The sequence below is a fragment of the Salminus brasiliensis genome, chromosome 18 (genome assembly GCF_030463535.1).
Source record: "Salminus brasiliensis chromosome 18, fSalBra1.hap2, whole genome shotgun sequence".
NCBI classification, from domain to species: Eukaryota; Metazoa; Chordata; class Actinopteri; order Characiformes; family Bryconidae; genus Salminus; species Salminus brasiliensis.
Window position 1 is genome coordinate 24,536,756 of NC_132895.1, and position 19,947 is coordinate 24,556,702.

Below are 19,947 nucleotides of genomic sequence, written 5' to 3' on the forward strand. Positions count from 1 at the left end.
TGTTCCTGGGGAGCCCTCAGGGCCCAGCGCCTCTAGGGGTTTTTCTGTCTGACGCACCCTTGAGGAGAGAGTAGTGTAATGTCTCCCTCTGCTGGCCTCAGTGGGGAGCTCATGGCACAAGTCAACACATAGGTGCTGTTGATTAGAGCACTGATTACCACTCCTCAAAAGCACCTGTTTGGAGTTCTCTTGGTGAAGTCACTGTGATGCTGTTTGACCTTGATGCTTGTTATGCTTTTTGCTTTACTTGGTTTGACACTCTGCTTTGTTTTGTAATTTGGATTATAGAATTGACCCCTGCATGTTTTGACCCCTGCATGTCCTGACCATTAGTTTCACCATAGCCCTGACGCAGCCTGCCTCAACCAGTACGTTAAACCAACTTCTGGAGGCATTTCAGAACAGATGTTTTAAAGGTGATAAGCGATTGTGTTGCTTGATGTCTACCACAAACTGGGTCTGGCTTGATAGTGTTACCTTGCTAGTTAGCTACCCATATCTTACCTGCTCAGACCTTTCTGCTGAACAATCATCCCTGCTTTACAGCAATGGACATTTTGTAAAAAGCAAAGTGCTACAAGAAGACTGCCTCATTGAAATTTATGTCAGAACATGCTCTTTTCTCTTACCGCCCTGACCATGCCTTGACCATAGGCATGTTTAAGTGTATTTGGATATTTGTTGATTGAGGTTTTTGTGAATAAAGGCCACTTGGAGTTCCTCCAAACCTTCATCTGTGTTGATTCTGGGTGCAGTTGATTGCAAATCACAGTGGCCATGTCCCTTTCCACAAATGTCATACCTTGCAGAAACTGATGTAAGAGGTCAAAATGTCAGTTTATGAACTCAGGATGTTAGCTGCATGCTGTATATCCAGTATAACATATTATCCTTTCCTCCAGCTTATTTAAATGAAAACACAACCTAATTTACACATTCACACACAGTTACACACACTCACACTTTCCAGCTTTCTCATAAAGTGCAGTAATGATGAGACTCTGTAGAGATTTCTTCTCCTGTTTATTTGATAAATTCTCTTCTTTCTACCAGTTCCAATCCCTCTCATTTCTCCTTTCTCAGCCTTCTCTTTCCATCCTCGCCTGCTCAGCCTCTCTCCATCATCTCATCACCTCTACTCCTCATGCTCTGCTATGTCTCTCTCGTTCTTGCTCTGCTGTTTTTCCTCTTCTCAATCTTTCTCTCCAGCTGCCAGATTTAAAACCCTGTTTGTCTGTTTTTTAGGAGGACATAAAATAAAGGTACATCATATCAATTATTAGATATTTAGGTCCTTACAGCTGTTATCAGTGATCGTTTAGATCATTTAAATCCACTGGTCTGGAAAATACATTAAATGGTGAAAGTGCTACTTACCAGCTCTTTGATCAAAGGTCATTTTCCAGAGCCATCAGTAAAGGTTTGGATCAAAAAGAAAAAAGTAAACTAAAAAAGCAACAAAACAGAAAATAACCCCCATTTGAGCAAGCCAAGGGCGACAGTAGCAAGGAAAAACTCCCTCAGAGCTGGAGGAAGAAACCTTGGGAGGAACCAAGACTCACAAGGGGGGACCTATCCTCCTCTGGTCAAAACCAGTTAAAAATGATTGATCCAGGTCAAAGGCAGCTGTTATCCCCTTGACGCTACTGACCTTCAGATCTTGACCCTGAAAGAAATCACCAGAACAGCTTTGTATCAAAATCTCAACAATAAAGAATCAAAGACTCAAACTGGACTTCAGAAAAGAGTATTAAAGAGCTCCATCTGATGCAAATCACTGCTGCAGGAGCTCAAACCAGAGTCAAAACAAATGAACTAACAAGTAAAATTGTAAAATCTTACCTCTGGACTTTTCTTGATTTGACCTTAATGACTCATACCTTATGGAGGAAAGACTCTGAAGATGTGTTTAACAGTTGGAAAATGTTTCCTCATCATCATCTGATCTGATCCACTAAATCCAGCTCAAGGTCACAGTGGGAGTAGTGAAGCACAGAAATCCAGGCATTCCTGTCTCCAGCAAGTTCCACAAGCTTCTGCTCAGGGATCCCCAAGTTATCCCAGTCTAGCCGGGATTTACCTCAGGGTCTCCCTCCAGCTGGTTGTGCCCGGTAAACCTCCAACAGCAGATGACTGGGAGGGCATCAGATGCCCCAACAACCTTAGCTGGCTCCTCTCAATGCAAAGGAGCAGCAGCTCTACTTTGAGGCTCTCCCGGAAAACAGAGCATATCATTCTATCATGAAGAATGAGCCCAGCCACCTGATGGAGGAATCTCATTTCAACCGCTTGTATCTGTGACCTTGTTCTTTCAGACAGAAGTCAGTGACCATGGTGGGGATGTAGATAAATTGGTAAATTTAGAGCTTTACTGCATTGCTCAGGGTAAGAAGTGATGCCTTGGCAAGTGATGCCTTGGCAAGAGATATGAATTCTGACTCCTGGGTAACTTCCAGCCCTACTTCTGAATAGAAGGCATGTTCCTAGGATTTAGGAATTCCTCAGAGTGTTCCTTCTGGTGCCCAACAATGTCTTCAGCTGAGTTCAGAGCTTCATCACCCTTACTGAGCACGGTTCGGACAATGTCTCTCCTTCACTTTCTGAGTTGTCAGAGCATTTTCCAGAACACCTTTGAGGCCGCCCGAAAATCAGTCTCCATTACCTCTTCAAACTCCTCCCATGCTCTGGATTTTGCTTCTGCCACTGCCAAAGCTGCTACCTTTTCACTTGTCTGTACCCATCAGCGGAATCAAGAGTTCCCCAATCCTCCTTCATCCACTTGACGGCCTCCCTCACCACTGGTGTCTACCAACAGGTTCTTTGGCTGCCATCATAACAAGCACCAACAAGGTTTTGGCCATAGCTATGAACAGTTGCTTCCACACTGGAGGTCTTAAACAGGGTCCATTACGAACCCATGTCTCCAACCTCCTCCAGAACATGCGAGAAGCTCCCTTGGAGATGAGAGTTTGGAGATGAAAATATTTTCAGATGTCCTCAGGACAGAGTCCTCTGCCAGCCTTCCCCAGCTGACCCTCACTACTCATTTTACCTGCCATCTGATCCAACTGAGCACTAGATGGCGTTCAGTTGAGAGGTTAGCACCTCTTTTTACCCGAGTGTCCGAAACATATGTCCCCATGTCAGATGATTAGATCACAAAGTGGATCACTGACCTTTGACCCCCAAGGTGCTTGTGTACCGAGTACACTTATGAGCAACCTTGTGCTCGAACATGCTATTTCTAACGGACAAACTGTGACTAGCAAAGGAGTCTAATCACATCCCACCAATGCAGAATGGTCAGTGCTTCTGCAGGACTTATTAATATTGGTCACGGACATTACTGAAGACCGGCTGTGGGTAGGGGAATCTGTTAAAGCTTCTCTGGCCAGTCTGCGGATCCCTTCCTGCACCAAACCTTCTCCGAACACGTCAGTTGTGGTCCTTGAATCGAGAAGGTTGACCTGAAAAGGAGAAGAAAGCTCAGAGTAAATATAAGTCTTATTTCTAGAAGAACAAGATACGCTTCTAAGCTGATTACAGTGCTTCAAGTGTTGAGTAATAGGATTTCTTCACCTCTTCCAGAGCGATGAAAGTAGATAGAATATCTCCGGCCTGGCCAGAGGCGATGTCATCACCTAACAAGTTGTCTGTTAAGGTGGCAGCCATCTTTTGTTCCCTCTCGGCCTGGAGTTCTCGCTCTTTATTGATGGGAAGGTTTCAGACCTCATCCACGATCCTGGATGAACACATTTACAGTCAGAGCAGTGTATTGTTGTACAGTGCAGGAGGAACTTTCCATTATAGCTGCTGACAGACTGAAAGGAAAATCATGTGTTTATTAGCTGTGCTGTTGAACCTTACTTACTTCTGACGAATCTCCTGAAACTCCCCTTCGTTCCTGTCAATCGCTTCTCTTAGCAGGACCAGATTATCAACATTCTCTAGAGTCAGGTTGGTCAGACAGCTGTCATGCCACGGTGTCTGGTGTTGAGTCATGGTGAATTTTGCGACCACTTCCTCCACGTGGATCAGATCTTTCTGGGATTCATCTTCTTCTGACTGTTATTGTGACACAAGTTTCAGTTTGAATAAATGAAGACAATGCAGACAATATTAATATGTTCAGCTAGCATATACTTTCAGTAGGGGGTTAAACTGGGGATTTGCACACTGATGTTATCATACCTTAGCGGAATCTGTTTCCACAGCTAGTTCCTGATTGGTGATGATTACAGAACTAAAAAAGTTGAGGAAGATGAACCCACAGCTAAAGCTGAAGATGAAGAAGTACACCAGGGCAGCGTAGCGAAGAGCTTCATCCACACTGAAATGTACCGAATATTAAATAAGAGCAAACTGTAAGTAGAGAGGCTTTTCACAAGAGCTATAAAATATGAATCTTTTCACCAAACACAAACGTGCTAAAAGTTTACACAAACGTACTTTTAGGTTTACTGCGCTCACACACGTTTACCTAGTGTTGTGTTTTAGAACTGAAACTTCTGCTCATTTAGTTAAAGTGAGGGGTTCAAACAAGAGCTGCTTACCCCTTAAAACCATTGTAGATTTTAAACCAGCCATTCTGGGTGATGCAGATGAAGAGAGTGTACAGTGCTGTAGGAAAGTCTCCAAAAGCAGATGGAACATCATCTCCAAACAGCATCACTCCACACAGACCAAACATCTAGAGCACCATCAAAGACAGAAACACACACACTCAGCGTACAGCATTACACCATGAACAAGGCACAAGTACAGTGACCTTATCATTTGAATCATTTCTGAGATTTTAACATCCAAATACAAATCGTGAGAGAGCACATACCACCATGAAGCACATGATCAGAACGAAGATGTTCAGCAGTGCAGAGAAGGAACGTGTGATGCTGTTGAGTGCTTTGGAAAATCCTTTGTAGGAAGAGAACAGCCTGACACTCCGAAAGAGTCGCAGCATTCTGGAAAAGGAGAAAAGAAAGAAGCAGAAATATTGAACAGTTCAAAACTGTGAGCTCGGTCTGAACAGATACACCATCCTTCTATGAGCAACACTGATAGAGATGGAAAACCTCAGGCGTTTTTAAAATGTAGGAACACGTCACTGTCATTTTCCTCACCTGATGATCCTATCCGTACCCCAGCATCAGAGACAGATTGACGAAAGCATCCACGACATTCCATCCACTCTGCAGATACAGAAGAAGAAATTATCAAATGAGACTTGGGATGAGACACAGCAACATTCTACAAAGGTCAATATGGATTAATATGAGTACACATTTTGAGGAAGTTCCAGGAGAAAACTGGAAACAACAGTACCATCCAGAACATCCTGAAACTGTAGATGCATTTGAGAGCAATCTCTGAAGTAAAAGTGGTGAAGATGATCTGCTCCCAGATCAGGAATACAGTCTAATAGTCCTGAAATTACAGTCAAAAAGAGAGTGGAGTTTAATATACAGTGTTTCTGAAAGTACACACAAACACAAGTCCCAGAAACATCCCCTGTCCTACAAAACACACTGAAAGAAGCACAGAGCTGTGCTGTAGAGTCAGTCAGTCAGTGGGAGAGTGTTCTCACCTTGGAAATCCTTGAGTTGGTCTGGACGCTGATGATTACGCAGTTGACCAAAGCAATGAACATGATGAAGAACTGGATGACCGGGTGCTCCACAATATACTGAAACATTGCAGAGATGTAGTTTCCAATGTTGTACTCAGTCTACATGTGAGAAGAGAAGAGGGAGCATTATTAACAACTCACCTCAAGTTCATCTGAGAACCTTTGGTCAGGACCCAAAGACCCAGTGAAGAACCAGAGCTGGTCTCCTAAAGATCTCAGGATTTATAGCAGAGCAATTCCACCTTTCAGGACAGGGATTAAATCCAGTGACACCTTATAGTTCATTACTGAAGTGTAACTCTTTCTCCTTCCTTACATTTTGGTGGATCACCTCCATGAATTCCTCTTCTTCTACTTCCTCCATCTTGGACTTCGGTTCCAACAAGGTTTCAGATGTTTTCTGCCCGACAAATGATATACATTTATTTAGAATTTATTTATACACACACACACACACACACACACGACATAGAAATTATTCACCAAAAGCACTGGAAAGAAGTTCTGGTTCTGTCTGCTTCGTCACAATGGAGACGAGCCTCTGTATCTATGACGACACCCACGTTCCGACCAGCTCCCTCTACTAGCTCTCCATATATGATCCGTAAACCAGTCCTCGTGACCTAGTCCAGCTTCTCCTACATGCTGTTGATCTATATACATATATATCTTTATATTACTAATGAATATAAATGAATTTATATCATTTATATCAGAACATTTTAAACATGTTGAAATGAAAGATTTTCTGGGCAAAAAGAACAAAATAAGAAACTTTGTTGAAACTGTGATGAAAGAATTGCCTGTTTACTAAATAAGGAGTCTTGACTGGACTCTTCACTCGGATGAAGGACCAAAGAGGTAATTGCGTGTCCTCTAGTGGAGAATCAGAGCAGCATTTTAAAATGATCTCCACTTTTAGAGTCATTTAGTCATTTACACATGAGATTTACACCATCATGAAACATCTTACTGAGAAATCCATCATACTGCAAGGCAGGAATACCTCCTGGACAGGGTGACAGTCCATCTCAGGGTATTACACACACACACACACACACACACACACACACACACACACACACACACGCTCACTCACTTGCTCCACAATATACTGGAACATTGCAGAGATGTAGTTTCCAATGTTGTACTCAGTCTACATGTGAGAAGAGAAGAGGGAGCCTTATTAACAGCTCACCTCATCTGAGAACTTTTGGTCAGGACTCAAAGACCCAGTGAAGAGCTAAAGCTGGTCTCCTAAAGATCTCAGGATTTATAGTAGAGCAGTTCCACAGTGAGGGTGAACACTTGTCAAATTTTAATCATGTAAAAATTTAAAGCATTTTTTTTCAATCCTTGCATAGCTGCATGCATAGCCATTCAAGCTGATTTTTGGACAATATCACCCACAAATCACCACCAATTCTTGTGTGATGTACTGCTGTGCTATGCTATATGTTATCGATGTGTGGGACTTTTTTTTTTGAAGTATTTACACTGTTTAGATGACAAGTTCCAAGTATTTGGAAGTATTTCTTAAAGGCTATGTTCATTAAGCAGTTTTATATTTCTAACTAAAATGATCTTTCTGGCTTGTCTTCACATTCTGTAGCTCATAAAAGTAACATATTAAACAGAGTATCTATATAGTGTTTAATTAGCCTGACAAGATTAACAAAGTTGTTTAGGACAGGCTAACAATAGCTATGTCCTCAATAGTGGGCAGTTAGTCTTGAACGTAGTGGCAAGTCTAAGTGACACAGGTTCTGACACTGCTACTTTGTTTCTTTTTTCGTTAGATTTCTTTTTAAATAAAGCAAAGTATATGATATATGTATATGAAGCAAAGTGATATGATATAACAATCTGTCCACATATTCCACAAGAAACATGAGAGTAACTGTAACTGTCTCACCCATAACTCTCCATCAGATAATTTGTTTGTTGTTATTTTATTTCATTTCATTATTTGTTTCTTTTTATTTATGTATTTATTTAAATACAAAAATTATTTAAATAGAAAAATGTAATATTTACATTGATATACTCAACCTTGTGCAATACAAATCGAATTCACTGTGGAATTTACCTTAACATGTCATATGAACAGATGCACATGCACAGTGCAAACTGAGCAGCAACAGCAAGGTATTATGTAGGCATTCCTGACGCTCCCCTATTTGGACGGCCAGAGCCAGAGCTAGAGCCGCACAATATGTGGGGTGTGGTGATACATGGCACGATAAAAGAGTAAAATTAATAACATGCTTTGATATGAAATTGCTTGAAGCACGCAATAGTGTACTACATGGTTGTGTTTTGGGCGGAATGTGCAATAAACCAACCAGCATGTCACTTGCCAATACCTTTAAGAGCCAGGTGCGGTCTGAATAGCGGATTGCTATCTCAGTGGCACAAAGTGGGAGTGTACGAGAGTTGGGCACATGCATGTGTTGACAATTTATTGACAAGATAGCTTTATTGTTTATTTTCCTACAGCTTCAAGTAGGAAAAGAATTCAACAAATAAATATTATTATTATTGTTAATAATAATAATAATAATAATAATAATAAATATAACTATTCTGTTCATCAGTATGTACTGCCACACAGCTCTGTCATCTGCACTGCCACTTTAAAACTCTATACTGTAATGATACCCCAGGATGCCTTACATCACTACATTATATTAATGTAGTTACTGCACTGTTACATTACACATAATTCATTCTGTATATTACATTATATTAATGTAATTATTACTGCACTACAATCACTTTTTACGCTTTTATGCCTCTATCATGCTGCTCTCTTGTTTGATTTTGCTGCTGTAAAAACTGACTTTCCCTGTGGGATAAATAAAGTGATCTATCTATCTATCTAATAATAACCGTGTTCTCATTTAACAAAAATAATACATACCTAAAGTGTGTATTTATTATCTTATAAGTAAATTAATTTTTGTTGGGGGGGGGTGTGTCTCTGCCTGACTCCGCCCCTTCTTGGCGTTACGGCGCGAGCTCTCTCCAGTGTTGACGGTTTGCAGCGTTAGGCGTTGTTTAAATGTACGCAGCTGTTTTCTCACATTAGTAACTTTAACTGTTTACATGTTATGATTATTTAGAAACTAGAGCATTTACTGACATTTCAGCGAAGTACTAGAATATTTTTATTACTAAGACAAGAACGGTTTCGCCACCAAACCCTAAGTCTTCAAAAGTGAGCGTCCTGGAAATGAACCGAGGACCTGCTTCACGAGTCAAATTCGGCATTTAAAAGGTGAGTAATGAGCTGAATTTATGGGAAGCTGAACAGTCCATTAGGCTTTAGTTAAACACATATCTAACTGTGTCTCTGGATCAGGCTGAGAGGTAAAGCCGTTAGCGTTAGTTAGTTAGTTTACAGTTAGCTAGCTAGCTAACTTATCTAGCACTAGCTAGCGCTACCTCTCCCGCGCTATGGAGCTCCAGCGCGAGCGCTCCCTCTCCCGCCGGTGTGGTGTGTGCTCCCAGCAGTGCAGGTGAGAGCCCATTCCCTTGAATTGAAGACTAGTCTATACTAGCTAACCTGTCTGCAGATGTCTTATACTGAATGTTAAGACGTTGACATACACTGTATGTCCAGATGTTTGTGGACACCCCTTCTAACGTAAATGCAGTTAGCAACTTTAAGTTACACTCATTGCTGACACAGCTGTGCAAATGCACACACAGCTAGTCCCCCGTAGAGAAGTATTGCCACTAGAATAGGACTCTCTGGAGCAGAAATAATGAGTCTATTGGCACCGTGCCTAATGCCAGGCGTAGGCTAAGTGGGTATAAAGCCCCCCCCAGCTCTGAGCTGTGGAGCAGTGGAGGAACTGTGCTCTCTGGAATGATAGTGGTGCTCCATCCATGTACTTCTTGGGATGAGCTGAGAAGTTGGGAATGAGGTGGGATGGTGATCATCACTTTTCTTGTCTTGTATTTTAACCTGTGTGTGTGTGTGTGTGTGTGTGTGTGTGTGTGTAAGAGAGAGAGAGAGAGTGAGAGTATAATGTGAGTACAACAGGTATGCTCTCTATACAGTTGTGTTCAAAATAACAGCAGTGTGTTTTAAAATGTGAGTAAAGCTAATTAATAGGGACAAATAAATGACAAATGAATGTTGGGCTGTTCAGAAAGAAATGCAGTGTCTGTATGTTTCTTTACAAACTCACAATTTACTGTACAGACTGAAAAATCTTTAGGATTTAGCACTTAACTAATATTTAGTTTATAGCCACTGTTTCTAAGGACTACCTGTGCTACCTGGGTTTTTCATCCCAGGATGATTTACCGGCTTTCCCCAGTTCATGTGCATTTCTTGGTTTTGCCTCAAAAACAGCATTTTTGATGTCACCCCAGAATCGGATTAAGGTCTGGGGATTGGGCTGGCCACTCCATGCCTTTAATTTTGTTGGTTTGGAACCAAGATGCTGCTTGCTTACTTTCTTTGGGGTCGTTGTCTTGTTGCCCATTGCAAGGACTTTTCCTCTTCTGCATAAGGCAACATGACCTCTTCAAGGATTGTGGTGTATGCAAACTAAACCATGATCCCTGGTATACGATAAATAGGCCGAACACCATAGTAAGAGAAACCTTCCCATGATGTCTGCACCACCATGCTTCTCTGTCTTTAGAGTATACTGTGGCTTGAATGCTGATTGATTAGCTTCACACGGGCGTTTTCTAATTGTCACTGGTTATTCTTTTATCATTTTCGGTCATTTTCTGCACTTCTTTATATGCTTTCCTTCTCCAATCAACGTTTTAATGAAAGAACGCTGTTTTTCTGGACAACATCTGGAACAGCACATTTTCCGCGGGTTTTTAGAGAGAAATGCATGTATATGTGTTGGCTTCATCCTTCATTAAGGGCCACCTGATTGATACTCAACACTGCAATTATCTTGAACACGCCCCTTTCAATTAATTATTAAAATACACAAACATGCATGTCATGAATGTTGGGTCTCTTGGTTTTCTATGACTCTACTACACCTACTGGTAAATAATTTGTAACATAATTTCTACCAAAAACTGTGATTGATCTGGTTACTCATGTTTGACTGATAATATATTGAATACAAAGGAAGGGTCTGTGTAAGGATTACATGGTTTGTGCAGTTATTACTTCTACCCATATTTGGGTGGATGCACCATGTTCTTGAGTGCATAGCCATTTCAGTAAATACTTTTTGTATGTAGTAATACTGTATTTAGTAGTGTTTGTGAAGGGAGTCAACCAAAGCCCTTACATTTAGTAAATAATCCCTTTAAAGTTGTTCTAGTTATCACAGACAGTGTCATTCATGTGAAGCATAATGCTGATGAAGCTTTAGTCAGATTTTCTGAAAATAAAGTTATTCTATTTTGTTTGTTTTTATTCATTGCACTGTCCCCTTTTCTTGTGTATTGCAAATGTGTAGTAAGACAAGACAAGAAAACTATATACACAATTTTGTGACACAGATGGAATTTGGCTTCCACCTTTAACCCATTCATGCAGCGAACACATACACACCAGTGAAACACAGACAATGGACAGTGAGCACACGTGCCCGGAGTGCAGCCATTGCTGCAGCACCTGGGGAGCAGAGAGGGTGAAGGGCCTTGCTCAAGGGCCCAACAGTGGCAGCTTGCTGAGCCCAAGTATCGAACCCACAACCCTGTCATCAATAGCCCGGCGCTCTAACCACTGCCCACTGTAGGAGTTAGGGTGCAGAGTGGTGTATTATAGGGACGAACAAATTGAAAACATTTTTGCGCTTACAGCAACTGCTAAGACGTCTATCCTCAATATGAATTTGTGCTTAATTATGGGCAATACAGCTAGCTATTGAGTTTTTACCATGTTCGCATCTGTCCGTAAACTAGCTAATTTAGTAGAACATTATTGTGACAAGCCAACTATACAAACTCACAGATAGTAACAGAATGAACAAGACAATTACATTATTGACAGCTGTTTATACTCCTTGTTCTCATCCCTCCCACTGTTACTTTAAATAGTAGTAATCGGTGTAATCAGTAGTCAGTGAATACAACACCTAAAGTTGATCGCAATGCAGTTCTTTATCGCTCTGTTGCTTAACTTCTTAAAACTCCAGCTGGATTTAATTTAAAATCAAGATTTTAGACACAGCTCTCACTGCTGTACGACTCCAGCAAACGTCCAACTTTACTCTCACTTTCCCGTTCCAACTCTGCCAAAACCTCTTTAACCCCATAAAACACTTTCCTCTTTGATTTCTGAGTTTGTTTTGAAGCCGTTTTTATTGATTATTGTTAGCAAATAAATCATTATCATATTTGTTTTGCGGTGAAAGTTTCCGCGAAGCGCTGCAACAAAATGCATATTCCCGAAGAAAGCTTCCTGGTTACCTCCCACCTACTTAATTGCGCATCATCATAACTTGGCGCCTGATTGGTCTACAAACTTGATTGCCGTGTCGTTGGAAAGCTGAAAGTCTAAGTTTTGCAGTAATGTGCGTGCTGTGAAGACAGAGATCTAAGGGGATCATGTTTTAAATCTTTTTTGAATCTGTATTTTATTTTTAACTGTTTTTTTCCAAGCACTCTTTACACAAACATGAGAATTACTAACGAAAGGATTGGAAAGGAAGGAAAGTTACGAATCTGGTGTCGTTTTGAAGGGGACAATCTAGGTCCCCTTCAAAAAGGTATGCAGTGGTGTGAAGTGTTTGTGTGTGAAGCTTGTCTGTGAGTGGTAGCGCTCATTGCGCATGAGTGACAAATTCAGCGAGGAAAATGTCTCATTTGGAAAAACTTTTCTTTTGATTGTAATTCAGTAGCTGTACATGTCAGAGTATAATTCTGAGAGTGTCCCCGTTCGATTGGTATATAATTATGTCCACATTGGCTAAAAATGGCTTCATGAAAAATATGAATATGCATACTTAACCTGACATTTTTTCATCAACGTTTTCCGGGCAGGGTATTTTGCAACCAAAGTATGTTTTCTGAAATAAGCTAGAGAGAAACTGGTGTGTATATGTTCACAGTGACGGATGTGTAGCCTGTATTCAGGCTATGGCGTTTTAACCTGTAGATGGATATATGAAATCTCTAAATGAGGCAGCAGCTCAGAAGGCCAGTCCGCTGAGAAAAGTTTAGCCATTATAAAACAAGAAGTTTAACATGATGTGAGCTTAAAGTTCATGAAGCAATTTATCTGGCTGGCAATGCAAAAGATGCCTCCCACAAAGCCAAAACAAAGAGTCTTTATGTTGACGCCTTTTTTTCACTCCACCAATCAGGAGCCAGACAGAGGTGAATCCTCTCATGTCCAATGACCTGTCATTTAAACTGTCAAAGACTATATAGAGGCGAAGGGGGAAAAAAATAACACCATACGCGCACACACCCTCTACTAAATGTAAGTTAAGGCATTTTTTGGGTATGATGCGTTACTACTACTACTGTTGCTGACATGGTGTCTCCATTAATTGATTTGTTGAGTACAAAGAGGGATTTTGTGTGATTCGATCTTTGCACGAACACTTCTGAATCAGTTAAGGCGTTGCTATGTACTGCACCTGTTCTGGCAGCCCCCAACTTTAGTCGTCTGTTTAAATTGGAGGTGGATGCAAGTGTTGTGGGATCTGGGGGTGTGTTGCTACAAGAATGTGAAGATGGGGTAGAAACTCAGTGTGTTTTTATTGTAAAAAGTTGAACCAACATCAAGTTATGTATAGCACCATAGAAAAAAAAGCCTTGGCTTTACTTAAAATCCTTCAGCGTTTCCATCCATTTCCATGTAATTCTTATCAGAGGTTGATGCACTGGTCACTTTTATCCTAGGATTTTAACCTTGAAATTCGCAATAAAAGGGGTTCTGAAAATGTGTTGCCCTATCTCACGCACCTTGTAAGTTATCACAAAACTAAGTTGAAAATAAGTTTGCTCTTGGTGATGGGGTGTAACAGACAGAGATAGGGTTAGAGAGAGTGTGTTTGTGGTCATTTTTCCCCCCCATTCCATGTTGTCTTTGTTTAAAGGACAGGTCATTTACATGTGTATGTGACGTGGCTCTTGAGTGAAAAAAGAAAAAAGAAAAAAAAGCTGCCACTAAAGACTCTGTTTCGACTGTGTAGGAGGCATCTCATTCTTTATTTAATTCTCTTTTGTACTTTTAATCAAGCCTAAAAGCAGAGTAGGGGTAAAGCCCTGTTTTTTTTGTATGTGTGTTTCTTTATTGTTTATGGTAAAGAGGGAGGCAGGGAAAATGTTGTATTTTAGATTGATTTTGTTTTGGTAGTTCAGTTAAGGTTCATGTCAGATTTTTTTTGTTTGTTATTTTGGGCTTTAACTTAGCCCTGAAGTTATCGATCTGCTTAAAGAAAATAAAATATTGGTGCCGAAATGTCGTAACAGCCTCAAAGCCTTAATCTACGTTTAAAAATTATGACTACTAAACACAGACGAGAAGAGAAGCTAAATGATGCTGACATGGTTAAAGGAGTCTTCTCAGGTTCCAGTGTAGTCTGTTTTTGAAATAAGCTTGTACCTTCAGCTTGTATTTTTCTGGAGGAGAGAGCATTTACATCACATTAGATCTGAACTACGAACAGGCAGATCCACTGTGCGACAACTTCACCAAATAACCATGTTTATAGATTTTGCTAGGAATGTCAAGATCCAGAAATTTGCTACCAAAAGCCAGTACCAATACCGCTGATCAATTTCAATGATGATACAAAAAAATTACAATAAGTTGCATTGATTTTATTTCAACATACCCACATTTCACAACTCTCTTATTGAAAAAAGTACAACTTGAACAACTTTTTGAACAAATTGAACAAGTTTCGTTGGCCTTAGTGAATGTTGTGTGTAGAGCATTACGACACCCGATTCGTCTGTCAAAATTCCAAAACAATAATGGTAACGTTTCAGGATATGAACATGTTGAAGACAGTTGCAATTGAAGTTATTCAACCCACACTCCTTCTAAAACCAAGCCATGGTAAACTTTGGCCCAATGACACCCAAGCTTTGCCGTTTCAGAATTCAACATTTTCTCCTAGAATTTCCTGACACTTGATTGAATCCATCTTGCCCTCCACACACTGTGGGTTTCTAGTGGCAGAAGAAGCAAATCAGCCCCAGAGCATCAGAGTCACCACCATGCCTCACTCTAGGCAGGGTGCCCAAAGTTTTTTCAACTTTGTTTCATTGCTCCACAGAACAGAATCCCAAAATGTCTGTAGCTTATTTTTATGGTTCAGAGCAGATTGGAGTTGACTTTTCTTGTGCTTTTTGATCAATAGCCCTGGGTAACGAGTGTAATTAAAAGACAGTTTCTGTAAATGTAGTATTATGGACACAGCTGTTTTTCATACATTTGTGTACACACACCTGACATCAGTACCCCTTGCAGATTTAACTAATGAACATGCATTAATGAAAGCACTCCTTTCTCTTTAGTTTTCTCTTCCTCCCCTGGATCATTCTTCTGGACCCAGACAAGTACAGGATCACCTAGGCCCTCACACCTATAGTGGTCTCAAAACAGGTAAGTGCACAGTCTGCTTTCCATTTTCATACACCATTTAAGGTAAGGTGTATTAAACAGTTGGTGATATGTTGAGGTTACCTAAGGGGTTACCTAGTATCTAGGGCAATTGATTTACATTTGATGTGCTTGAATCAAGTAAGTTCAACACACTTTCTTTACGTGCCAAATAAATAGCAGTATGAACAAGCCTTTAAATTGTACACTGGACTTGAGGCATTACAATGCTACAGCATATGTATGTTGTAGTATTGCTATTTTTTCAATAATTTCATATACATTTTTTTCCAATAAAATAAATGTCAGCTAACTGAAATCCTGTATGAATCACCCATGTAAGATGTTAACAACCCCGCCTACAGTATGCCAATGTGTTGTTGGTGAGGTGTGCCAGCAGGAGTTACGGAATAACAAGATGACAGCAGACCTAAAACCACTTTCCTCACACTTTATTCTACTTTGCAACTTAAATGTATTGCATTTTATAACATTGTTAAAACCAGTTTAAACGATTGGCAAATGATGTAAAACACACATGCGTCTCAGTATAATCTAGTAAATGGTTGTCTCACGATTGGTTTGTTAGAAAACTAAAAATCTAAACCTTTTTAATGACTTGTCATTGTCTTAAATATACTGATTTCATAAATGTTTAAGAATGCTTCATTATGGAGCATTGATGCATTTTCACACGCCTTCCAGCCTTAATGTTCTATCTGAAATTTCACCTTCCATTTACCTGCTTTCATTAACCTGCACTTTCTTGTCCACCTTCTTAAAACAAAAAACAACCCCAAAAAAGTCATTTTATTCTAATGCACTGAATTTACGCATTTTGGCAAAATAAAAAAAGCATACTTAAAGATTTGTTTGATAATCGTATGAGAGTACTCAGATCTCAGCCTGGGAAAAGTGCGAGATCCAATGGGCCTCATTCAAGAAAAGCAAATTGAACAAATTTGCGCATGAATTGTTTTTTCATAAATGCCCGCACTCATAAGTGTCTATAGTCTCAATGTTCTTAAGTGCACAGAATTGATCAGTTCCTGACCATTCGTACATAACATCCCAAAGACACTGGTGTTATTTGGCAAGTCTGCACATTAAAGCTTTAAATAAAGAAGTATCTAAAACACAAAAATAAGGAAACAACATTACATTCAACAAGCACTCGGTTTCCTAATACAGTCTGTTATTCAAAGATATGTTCAATAGCTTGTACAGAGCAACTGCACTTCAATATTTAACTATAAGAGTTCAAAGGGGTTTTCTACCTCTTTATTTCTGAGTCCCTTTAAAAGTTAATCTTAACAGCGCTCGTTCCATGGCCGAGAGACTACATGCTGTTGGTGCTCCTTTGTGAACCAGTACAGCAGGAAAGGGGCTCCCAGCACAAACCGGTGGGCAAACTTCACCTTCCACCCAGGTTATTTTACAAAATATTTATATTTTTTCTGAAACATGCTACAAGTTTACATATGAATCCTTCATAAAATCAAACTGTAAGCAGTGTCAAGTGCAAAAGGCCTTCACATTTTATTTTATATATATATATATATATATATATATATATATATATATATATATATATATATATATATATATATATATATATATATATATACATACATACATACATACACACACACACACACACTTTAAAATATATTTTAAAAAAGTGCATTTGTAACACTCAGTAAAATGAGCCAGCTGAGCCAGCCAAGTAGCTTTAATAGTCATGAGGTTTTGACCAGAAGTAGCTTTGCGTCTCCACTATATTTAGAGCATTACCACGTTCTGTGGTTTATATTTAACAGATCTTTAGAATACGCTGGAAAAAAAACCCTATATATAATTATGACTGCCTTCTCTGAATATGTCCAGGGCCATGCGTCACGCCGCCATTCAGTCTTATATACTTTTGCCTAAACAGGAAAACAACGTTTAGTTTTTTTCCCCCCCTCTATAACAATAAAAAAGTAAGGGTGGTAGGGCAGAGTCAGAAAGAAAGAAGTGGACAGAGTGTACTCACACAGTGTTGTTGTACTCTTGTCGAACCCAGCTGGGTTCAATGCTATACATGTAAAATTAGTGGCACGGTGTTCAGGCATAACTTCTTTAAACACCAGTTTAGTCCTAATGTACCCATCGACACTGTAACAATCACAACATCCCATAACCATTACAAATCAGGAAGACATGGCAACTGATTCCTAGATGCATTCTAAAGTTTGATGTTCAGGTTTGTTAATGGATACACTATGTCCAAAATTATCCACAACCCCTAAATAGGGAATTCAGCTGCTTCAAGGTGCATCCACTGCTGACAGTAACCTCCATAGAAAAGTGACAGAATGGGACAGACTGATGCTGCCACACAAAATTAAATTTACTATGCCTGATGGTTGGCTAGAGGGCACTAAAAAGCACCTCAACATGAGCTGTGGTGTTCTCTGGAGTGACTACGCTCCATCCATTACCTCAAACATGAGTTACATTGGCATTTATGATCCAGAAATAATCTTCTACCATTAGTCCCTGACCTCACTAATGCTCTTGTAGCTAAATGCAATCAAATCTTAATTGCACGGTTCCAAAATATAGTCTATTTAGAGTAAATGCATGCCCAAAAGTAGAGTCCTGGCAGCAAAAAGGGGAGGAGGCACAAAGCTCTGGGATAAACGTGGGTCTGTTCTTACCACTTCTCTCTTGTTGTCACTCTGCTGTCCGACTCCACAAATGTGTCATTGGCCAACCAATACACAAGCGTCTCCATTTCAAGTCCCCCGGCCATCACTTTGCAGGTGATGCTGTACCTTTTCCCTGAGGATCAATATTATATATATTTTCTAATGAGTCCTTTTAACAGATCAAAGGAACAACGGTGCCAGAAATATTACTTAAATAAGCAAGAGAGCTGCAACACATTGAGATTGCACTGCGATGGTCATTGCATGTTTTCCTTGTAAAGAGCAGCTCTGTGCCACTCTGGTCAAACATTCCAGCTTGTAAACACTGCTTTCCATAATGCAAAACAGAAAAGTGCCAAACAATTGTTGCTGAGGTTCGACTGGTTCAGCCCCTGATGCACTGCCCAGCCCTGTAGTACTTACAAGTCTTTTAGCCGTAAAGGCAAGTACATTTTGCATCTCATTTCTTCAAGTCAAGCACATAGTCGTAAATCATGTGACTAGTTACGGAGTCCTCACCTCTGGGGTGCAGTATACAGCAATATACTGAAAGGTTTATATACTGGTGCAGTTTGACAATTTAACCGGTCAGCGAAAGGAGACAAAGAAAGGAATACAATAACTTTGCATCCTTCTTACCTGAAAATCTGTGTATGACTCGAATGATCTTGGGGGCTACAACTTCCAAACCTAGCAATGAGAATAGGACATGGTGTTAAACGGCTCCATTACACACAAACATTCAACTCTAACATTCATCTAGAGTTTTCATTCTGAATATGAAGATCAATGTTTTTAGCATATTTTTCAGGAGCTGCATTAACACTTGATACCAATCACATGGTCATTCAGGACACAGATGCTGATAGTAACACTACTGTAACCTGTTAAACTTTAAGCTGGTCTCATTTTATTAATGTTTGAGTCCACTGCTCCAACACACTAAATAGGCACTTTAGGATTTGGTTTGCAGTTTAGGGGAAAGGGGGAAAACAAATGTCATTTTTTTTATTCAAATTAAACTGGTGTCTGTGTAATGACAATGTATTTCAGTATTTCAATTTCATACTGTCCCCACCACAGACTTACTGCCTCTACTACTACTATTGCATTACAGAAAAAAAAATAATGCTGAATTAAAAAAAAAAAGTTTTGGCTCACAGTTAAGACTTAATCAGGTAATAAAGACAGTTTACAATGAAAGCCTTTGATATTTATTTATCTCAAGTGAAGCTCCAAATATGTAGAGACCTACTGAAATCAGCTCAAATGTTGTTGTTTTTTTTGCGCTATGATAAACACTAAGGGTTGCACCTTGTCTGTTAAGGCTTTTGTAATTTATAGTTGGTTAAAGCATCTTTCTGCTGCATGCTTTTACAGCAAGACTTTTACAAATACTTAAACACGTGTAAAAATATTTATGGCATTTCTACTTTTGGATACTACAAATATTACAACATTATTATTATTATTACTACTACTACTACTACTACTACTTGAACGTACCAAAACCAAAATCAGCATCTGCAAATTGACAAGACTGAAGCAGCATAGAGCAGCCAATCAAAATCCCTACAGGAGACAAAATACACATGCTGAGAACTTATAGCAACATTATGATATAAAATTAATAGTACAGTTTGGGATCAACACAGGCAATTAGCATTCTGAATTTATGGAACAACTGACATTACACAGATTCAGAAGAAGGTGAGAAGACCTGACAGCGGATAAAATTTGAGATTTACCTGTGAGAGTGTGTGTCCACGTCATACTGAGTGCTGTGCGTGTCTGTGTTGTGTGCGAGGGAGGTCAAGCCTGCTATTTAAAGTGATCCACACTCGTAGGTGTTCTCAATTAGTCATCATGTTCGTCATAGTAAATAGTAAAAAACAAGAGGAAGTGTAAAAAAAACAAAAGAAGAAGAAAAAAAAAAAAGTGTGGGTGTGGGTGACATAGATCTGTACGTCAGAAACCCTGCCCTAAAAATACATATCTGACTGACGGCATTTGTTTCTAAAATATTTTGACTAGTTTGACCACAAAATTATAAATTTAGGAAGAAAAAAAGA

At 39.7% G+C, this 19,947-nt stretch overlaps 1 pseudogene; it reads right to left on the minus strand.

Annotated features, from left to right (window-relative positions):
- Positions 1-1,021: 1,021 nt before the first annotated feature.
- On the minus strand, positions 1,022-19,879 carry LOC140539795 (cation channel sperm-associated protein 4-like; annotated as a pseudogene).
- Positions 19,880-19,947: the final 68 nt, after the last annotated feature.